The following is an 8,562-nucleotide window of genomic DNA, read 5'->3' as shown; positions in this document are numbered from 1 at the left end:
TTGACGACCAAAAGCACTACTCCACGTGTGGCAACACTCTGTTTCATGCGTCAAAGTTGAAAATTGTTTAACTTTTCCGCGTTGCTTTTGTGGAATTTGTGTGCAGAGTTGCATTTTTGTAACGCGACGCTCAAAACCAAAGCTTAACGCGCTCATTTTGTTTTGCTTTTAAGGAGTCTAAGGCGTAATAATTCCGATTTTTGCAAAACTTTTCTTGGAAATCGATATCTTCTTTACATGAGATGGTTACTGTACGACCTTAGGAAGCAACATTTTGTGATCTGGCAACACCAATTTTTGTAAACAAACAGAATGCAGGCAACCAAGAATGAAATTAACAACATCGCCAAATGCATTGTTGTTGGCCAAGCACACGCAAGAAAAAATACTGCCAGAGTGACAGTTATTCAAGGAAAACAAGGAATCGCCAACAACCACAAAGAAGAGCTAAGCTAATTGGCAGCTCCAACACATCAACAAAGATAAGAAATAGCACATCCACAACAAAATACTGGACATAAGGTAAATAAATAATTAAACAAACAACACTTCCATATACACTTACATATGTACGTACATACAATCAACAAAAGAACAAAGGGAACACAAAACGGTAACTAAGAGATAGAGTTAATGAACTTTAAAGGCAGCAAAGGCAAGAACTACGATGACGACAGAGGAAATACAAAGAATCAAAAAAAAACAAGAGGAATAACAACAATATAGACAAAAGGTTAACCCCACTAATAGTTGTTGGCAAAACAGGAAAGCGAATGCGAATAGTGTTAAAGGAAGAACGGAACTAAAATAAAAATAACAACAACTACTTCCACATTCACCACAAGGTTAGGTTGGCAAAACATCACTATCAACAACAACATCAGAACTGCAAAACTTGCCTTGCCATTAAATTAATGACATACAAACATATAACGCACACAATTTTCTACAAACTAATTCATATAACGGTATAATTTTTTTACTATGAAATTTCCGGCAGATAGAATGGAATACATAATAATAACCCATATACACATGCATACATACGTACACATACAGATATGTATGTGCGTATGCCTAACTTTGACTAGCTCGCGCTTCTTTATGAAAATCAGGAAATACAATTCGAAATTGCACCTGTATGGTTTTTTGTTTTTGAACTGGAAATGTTGATGGACCGAGCCAACTACCCATCAGTTGCTCATGCCAGCAACGAACTGTCAGGCGGAATAAATCAAAGAAAAGAAACAAAGATCACACTCTCTTCCCCAAAATGAATTTGTCTGGTCTGTGTGATGCCCCCTGGGGGATGGACGGACGAACGGACTTTCTGTCAGTCACACAGAAAGAAGTGCCAAAATTTACAAATATTCGAGAAGAAACAAAAATCATTAAAGACATGTTAAATAAAAAAAAAAAAAACAATCACAAAACATAAAAGGCAACATTCACTCAATAATACACAAACACACTCACACATTATTTTCTCATAACACACATTCAGATATGTACGCTGTGTTGTTATGTTATTACCCAAAGGCAAGGAGGAAAAGTGATTCTTGGCGTTTCAATGGAAATGAGGTTGAATTGCGAGGTGAACTGATTAAAACAACGACGCAAAATACAAACGCCCCACAAAAGAAGAGAGAGAGAGAGACTTTGAGCAAGAGAAACTCTTAAGGTGTGTGGTGAAATTCAATCCAATTCCCCTCCACTACTCAAAAACTCAAATAGTTATGCAGAGCTATGATCCACCACAATACAAAGGAGAAAATGTTGAAAAAACATTAGAGAGGGGTGTATGTAGGGATATTAAAAATAATAAGGTTGCAATTATTGAACAGCGAACATATGTGAATGTTGCGAAACATTTTGAGACAGTGGTTTGCTTAAGTTATTAGGATTTATGCAATGAAAAATCTAAATACTATGACGCCAAATGGCTAGAAAGGTACCAAAAAATACTTATTTTTATTTGAAAAAAATTTGAATTTTTACCTACCCACAACGCCACACCGCAAGTGTTTCTCCGAAGCGTCGGTCCAGGTTTGGAATTTAATTGCGTCCCTCTTCAAAACAAACTCGTCTTATTCACACATCTGCAAGTTCGCCGTTATCGGAGAAAATCCGCCTTCCTAGGATGGAAAGATTGTGGATCATTCTCATCGGTTTCACAAATCTGGATTGACCCAAGACAAAGTTTGGCATGAAAATTAAATAAAAAATATAATACTGAAAACATTTTCTATAAAAATCATATTTTGGCGAAATTTTAATAAAAATAAATATTGTCAAATTAAAGAGGTAAAGTGCAGTTTATGGCGATAATTAAAAAAAAACACGAATAGATCCTTATTTGGGGCTGTTTATAAGCGTACAAAGGCCTTTTGATGTTGCTTTGATTGATTTGATTTTGATTCTTTTATTGCATTTTAATTATCATTAATTGCGGAAAATGGGCAAATTACGGTAATGAAGTTGGGACTGTTTGCATTCAAAATGGAAAAACGGTCGTGACTGTACTCTTTCTTCCTACTGAGCTCTCTGAGTTTTAGTCCAACTCAAGCGGCGCAATTCCGAAAATAATTCTCAATGGGCTATATGTTCATCATTACTTCCAATTCAGCCAGCGTTGTAGATTTCAGTGATTACTCGATCAAGACGATCACTCGATCTTCTTGAATGCCCTAAAATAACTATTTCTACCGACAGCAAATGCTGGAATTGCAGTCATAACTATCGTCATTTAGTATGGCGTGTTCCCTCAGCCTAAGTGCGACTTTAGCTGCAAAGTTCTGAACAAGTATGCTCAACCCTATTGTTATAACGATATTGCCATCGTCTTTCTCTTTTTGGTTGGCACAATATCAGTCTTCCTCAAAAGCTCCTCTGTATACTTATAACCCCCGATGAAATTCCCCCAGGAATTCCTTTTCACTCCTCAAATCTTTTTCCATCTGTTCAATAATATAAAGAGAATAAATAAACTTTGATCTTTTCCTTTTCCCTGGTTAGTAAGACCATGAAAGATTTGCCATGAAAATCAAGTCCTGTAAGAATGCCAGTCTGCTTCCGGCCGATTTAGTAGGATGCGTGCGCTTATACGATTTTGTTCTCATCGATGGATGTTCTCACAATGAAATAATTTACAGAGAAAGCTCTTGTGGTTATATCGATGGCGATTTCTTCAGGCTGCTAAAAAATTGGCCTCCATCAGAATTTTCGTTGCTTTTTGATTAAACTAGACAACTCATTAGGGAACAACGTCCCTAATGAGTTGTCTAGTCTAGTGAACCTCCAGAAGTTCCTCTGTTTTCTGGTTATCCTCAGTTAAAAGCCCCTTGCAGGCCCTGGGTTCGAATCCTGGCGAGAACATCGAAAAATTTTCAACAGTGGTTATCCTTTCCTGATGCTGGCGATATTTGTGAGGTGCTGTACCATTTGCTGTAGCAACTATGTAAAAACGTTTGCACAAAGAGGTTTCGCACTGCAGCATGCCGTTCAGACTCGGTTATAAAAATTTGGCTGCTTATCATTGAGCTTAAGCTTGAATCGGATAGCACTCATTGATATATGAGATGTTTGCCCCTGCCACTTAATGGAATGTTCATGGGAAAACTTGCATAAAGGCCCATTGTCCTTTCACAGGTAGCTAGGCATAATGGGATCAGTAGAAAGAAACTTGGGCTCTCGTCAGTGACTTTAAATTTTTCACAGAATTTCGCAAAGGAATAACATTACGCTTTTTTCGTTAATCTGTTGATGATAAAGACGACTGGGATATCCTTATGTCAGGACCACGGGCCAGTTATGCTCTAAAAATTCATTCCATCCGCGACAAGTTAATTTTGTAAGATTCTTGCAAGGTACAATTCCAGAGAGTATATTTACGGGCGATTTAATAATCTGGAAAAAGTGTGCCGCCCATGCTATTTTGTTCCCATCGCCACCATACTTGATGAGTGTGTGTACAGTGATATTGCGATTGTCGGTTTCTTCGGGCTGCCAAGAAATCCTATTTCATTAAAAGTTCTTCTGGCTTCTATAAGGTCTATGCTCTCCTCGTTTACTTCTTGGGTCGGTTCAAAGGCTCCAATGAGCACGTCCCAGCGTACGAATGAGTATCTTTATTAAGATTCCCTGAGGTCTCCAGTCGCTTTGCAACTCAGAATCCTACCATCTACCTGTGGAGAGATATGATTCAGATTACCGGATCTGAGTCAGCGCACTTTATTTCCTCATAACTTATGCACATCTATTTTGGTAGATTTTTTAACCATGCGCTTCCCGTTGCCCAAGGCTTTTCGTGAATCACTGTCTGTCACATTAACAGCATGTTGCAATAAACATTCACACACGCCTAGAAATCCAAGCTGATGTTAAAATTACCATAGTGGTGAAATTGTTTGCCTTGGAAATGTTTCTTAGAAATACGCACCACAAATGTTAAGAGATGAAGTCAATTAAACATCAAGAGACTACGTGAGAGTAGGCGAGTAGAGCACTGAGATAAGACATGTAGCAAAATTGAAAAAAAAAAAACAACAAATAAATAACATTCAAAACCAATACAAAGAAGAAAACTTGTTTCTTCACTATGGTGACTTCTGTTAGAGCCATAAAAAATAAATCAGACGGGAAAAAAATCCAAAAAATAAAATCAACAAAAATATCTCGTAAAAGTGTGTATGGAAAACGTGAAGGAAAACAAAACAACAAAATGTAAAAGCAAGGCAAACTGGTTCATGATGATGATGATGATAACAAAAATGTGTGTGTCTGTAAGACAAACAACTATCAGAGACAGACTTGGCGAGGCTGCTGCATTGAAATATGTATAAAAAAGAAGAAAAACATTTTCATTAAAAACAACCGATAAAATGGCTTGGTTGGTTGGTTGTTGTTGTTTCGCTCCTTTTGATAGTTTAGTTACTGTGGCCACACTGCGGTCATGTGTCAGGCACGTACTCGACTAATCAGCACGGGAAAAATACAAAACAACAAAAACAACACAAAACTAAAACATATTTAAAGATAGTTCGTTTTGAAAACAAAAAAATCGGTCATGGTTAATACATTGGTAGATAACAAACATAGATGTTGTTATTGGATATGAAATGTAGATAGAAAATGACAATGGTAATACTGATAAAAAAATAAAATAGTCTCATCGTTAGATACATAGTGTAAGCTTATTAAAACTGAGTCTAAGTTTCTTTCTTTCATAAATAATAGTTGGGATTCCAATTTCTCGTATTCTCTTTTAACTGTACAAGGTGTAGTTGTTCTTATGACGTAGTAGTTGACGATATGTTGTTTGTTGGCAATATTCACCTCTAGCAACATATCCCCAAAATGTTGATTCTCGTTACAGAATAGAAGATGTTGAAGGTGAATTAATAGAAGATGTTGAATGAGTTGAGTATTTTTTGTATGCTGAACAATGAGGTGGGTAATAATAACATCAATTTGATTTGTTTGAAAAATTTTAACAAACATTCTATTTGCCTGAAAAATGTTGTCAAGGCAGATTAATCTGAATGTAGGAAGATCAGGGATGGAAAATATTAATTTTGAAATGGTCCTAAAAGGGTACTTTGGGGTTGAAAGAGTACTTCTTGCCTTGCACAAAGATTTCAAAAATCTCAAGTTTTGTTTGTCTGTTAGAGCGAGATTAATTTTTTTCATAATGCTTCCATTTCTCTTTCGAGACGAAAGAGAAATGGTAAATGAAAGTCATAATAGAAATCAAAAATATTTCTTTGGAAAACGTCTACCTTACGGACTACACAGCACAACATAGGTGAAGGTTATTCCAAGTTATGGTGACGGTAATGGTAAAGGAAACCTCCAGAAGAGTTCTCAAGGCATGAGGATCACGCCCTCTTGGATACTGGAGACTATTCTAGATAGATATCACCCACAGATATGCCGATTAAGTGTGAGACAGTCATGTGGCTATGCAACTTAAGAAAATCCTAGGAGGAGATCCGGATCGTGAGAAGACGAGACTTTTAATGAAGGGACACATAACGAGACACATAGGAATACGAGTTCACTTACGCGAAATAGATGCGGCAAATGATGATATGAAGCCTTGAACGCCTGCGGACCCTCGACACCAAGGAAACGGTCGAATGCAAGTAGAAAAGAACATAACCAGGCGAAAAGACTGCCTAAAGGCGAGGAGGCGCTACCAAAGTACAATTAGGCAAGAAGTGAATTGCAGAATGAAATTGTTTCAAGGATTTATGTAAAGAAGCTGTCTTAAGCATACCAGATTGTAATGCCGAGCTGATAGGTGCTCACTCGCCGCAAATATCATGTCCCCATTTTATAGATACTATTGTTACCTTCTGGAGAACATTGAGAAGGCGTAACACTAAATAGCCAACAACACGAAGTTTAAATCTTTGTCAGAAGGTGAAGAACAAAATGTGTCGGCTCTAAAATATGCAACGAAACTGAGACCATTAAATATTGATATGTGCGTGCTAAGTTCGACCGGGCAAAATCTTGGGTACCCACTACCATGGCTTCCGCTAAAAATGTACCCTTATTAATTGAGTTTGTATTTGAATTATTTTGGTCTGAAGAAGTCATATCGGGTTATCGGTACTTAGGGGAGCCTATATCACCATACTGACCGATTCGGATAAATGTTGTAAGTCATAAGATAGGGGTTTGGGCTAAATTGCATCCAAATCAGCTGACAATTCAGGCTTCTAGGTGCTGAAGAAGCCAAATCCGGGGATCGGTTTATATGGGGGCTATATTTGTTTATAGTTTGATTCAGATCATACTTGACATGGATGTTGAAAGTCATAACTTAAGCCTGTGGTCCAAATTTCAGCCAAATCGGATGAAAATGTAGGCTTCTAGGAGCTCCAGAAATCAAATCCGGGAATTTTTTTTATATGGTGGCTATATCGTGTTTATAGACCGATTCGGGTCATACTTGGAATGGATGTTTAAAGTGATAACACAAGTCTTTGTTCCAAATTAAAGCAAAATGGGATGAAAATGTAGGCTTCTTAGGGCTCCAGAAGTCAAATCCGGGGATCAGTTTATATGGGGGCTTTATCCAAATCTGGACCGATATAGCCCATTTGCAATCCCCAACGACATACATCAATAAAAAGTATCTGTGCAAAATTTCAAGCGGCATGCTTTACGCGTTCGACAACTATCGTGATTTCGACAGACGGGCATGGCTAGTTAGACTCAGAATGTGGAGACTAACCAAAATATATATACTTTATGGGGTCGCAGATCAATATATCGATGTTACAAACGTAATGACTAGCTTATATAGTATAAAATGGTAAAAATAAACTTGGAGAACCAGAATCATAAAATACTAACATCTGTATTCACAATACCTAATCTTAATTTGAAATAGCTTTATTTGACAAATTTCCTTTATAGAACTTTCAAATAAACCTTTTTTAAGGCTTCATTAAGTTTTGTGAATAAGGCCGTAATTGTCTGCTGAGTACATAAGATAAATGCTTAGAAAGGCGTATCTATAATAGATTACAAAAATAGGTTAACGATGTAATGGCATTTCAAAAAGACAATTCGACTTCAGGAATGCTAGTTCAACTATCGATAGGATCAGGCTTGTAACGTCAGACGTGCATATAGTCGACATAGGCGTGTAGCATGTGCTCGCTTGTGAGTAGCGTGACATACCTTTAAACACCTGTATCTCGTATAATCTTCTCCAGCAGGACATTGAAGAGATAACATGGTATGCTGCCTTCTTGCCGAAAATGGTATGCCACTGTGCCGTTATATCATCGGGACAAGGAGTGCTTTCATCAAGCAGTTGGGTCAGCCGAGTAGAGTATGCCGTTGCCATCTGTTGCATGCAGTGCCAGATCGTAGTTTTCTCACCATGCTTAGACTGGTGCGAACCTATGCTCTGGTGGTCAACGACCGTTTTTATTAATCTTTGTTTTCTAAGGACAATTGTTTAGAAACCCACATCCGGGTTACTGGCCCAAGACCTTCAACACCTCTTTGGGGAGAAGTTTTTACTTGGCATAATACCTTACAAATGTCGCCAGCATAGTAGGGTATAACCACCGCAGAAAATTTTTTCCTGAAGTTCTCGCGACGATTCGAACCCTGGCTTTTAGCGTCATAGGCGGACATGCCAACCTCTGCTCTACGATGGTCTCCATATCACAAGCAAGCTCTACGATCCTATGCAAGCTTTTACCCACCCCTATAGTCGGACATGCTAACCTCTGCCCTACGATGGCCCATATCGCAAGCTGCTTGCTCTAAGATCCGATGCCCGCTTTTACCGCCCCTAACCTGAGAACACACACTGATGTTGCCATTGGTTATTAAAAGGCGCCAATAACATGCCTTGTCATCATAGGGACTTACTATTTACATTAGAGCCGGATACATCCAATCCCAGACGAATTCTTTCCTCTCGAAACCGTTTATTGCCCGCGACTCCATTTAGAGTTACTCCGCATAAATACGAAACATTGTAATATCCACAACAGGTGGACGCGGTCAGCAACCTTAAGCTAAGCTTCCCTT

General features: G+C 38.1%; 1 protein-coding gene across 1 annotated transcript in view; it reads left to right on the top strand.

Moving 5' to 3' along the window:
* Nucleotides 1–440: 440 nt before the first annotated feature.
* LOC106080667 (uncharacterized) overlaps nucleotides 441–8,562 on the top strand; it is a 29,810-nt gene continuing 21,688 nt past the window's right edge. The window contains exon 1 of the mRNA XM_013242119.2: nucleotides 441–522. The gene's annotated coding sequence lies outside the window, so the exon portion shown is untranslated. The remainder of the gene's footprint in view (nucleotides 523–8,562) is intronic.

Source organism: Stomoxys calcitrans, chromosome 2, assembly GCF_963082655.1.
Source record: "Stomoxys calcitrans chromosome 2, idStoCalc2.1, whole genome shotgun sequence".
Lineage (NCBI taxonomy): Eukaryota > Metazoa > Arthropoda > Insecta > Diptera > Muscidae > Stomoxys > Stomoxys calcitrans.
Note: the sequence above shows the minus strand (reverse complement) of the source record. Positions and strands in the feature narration are given on the sequence as shown.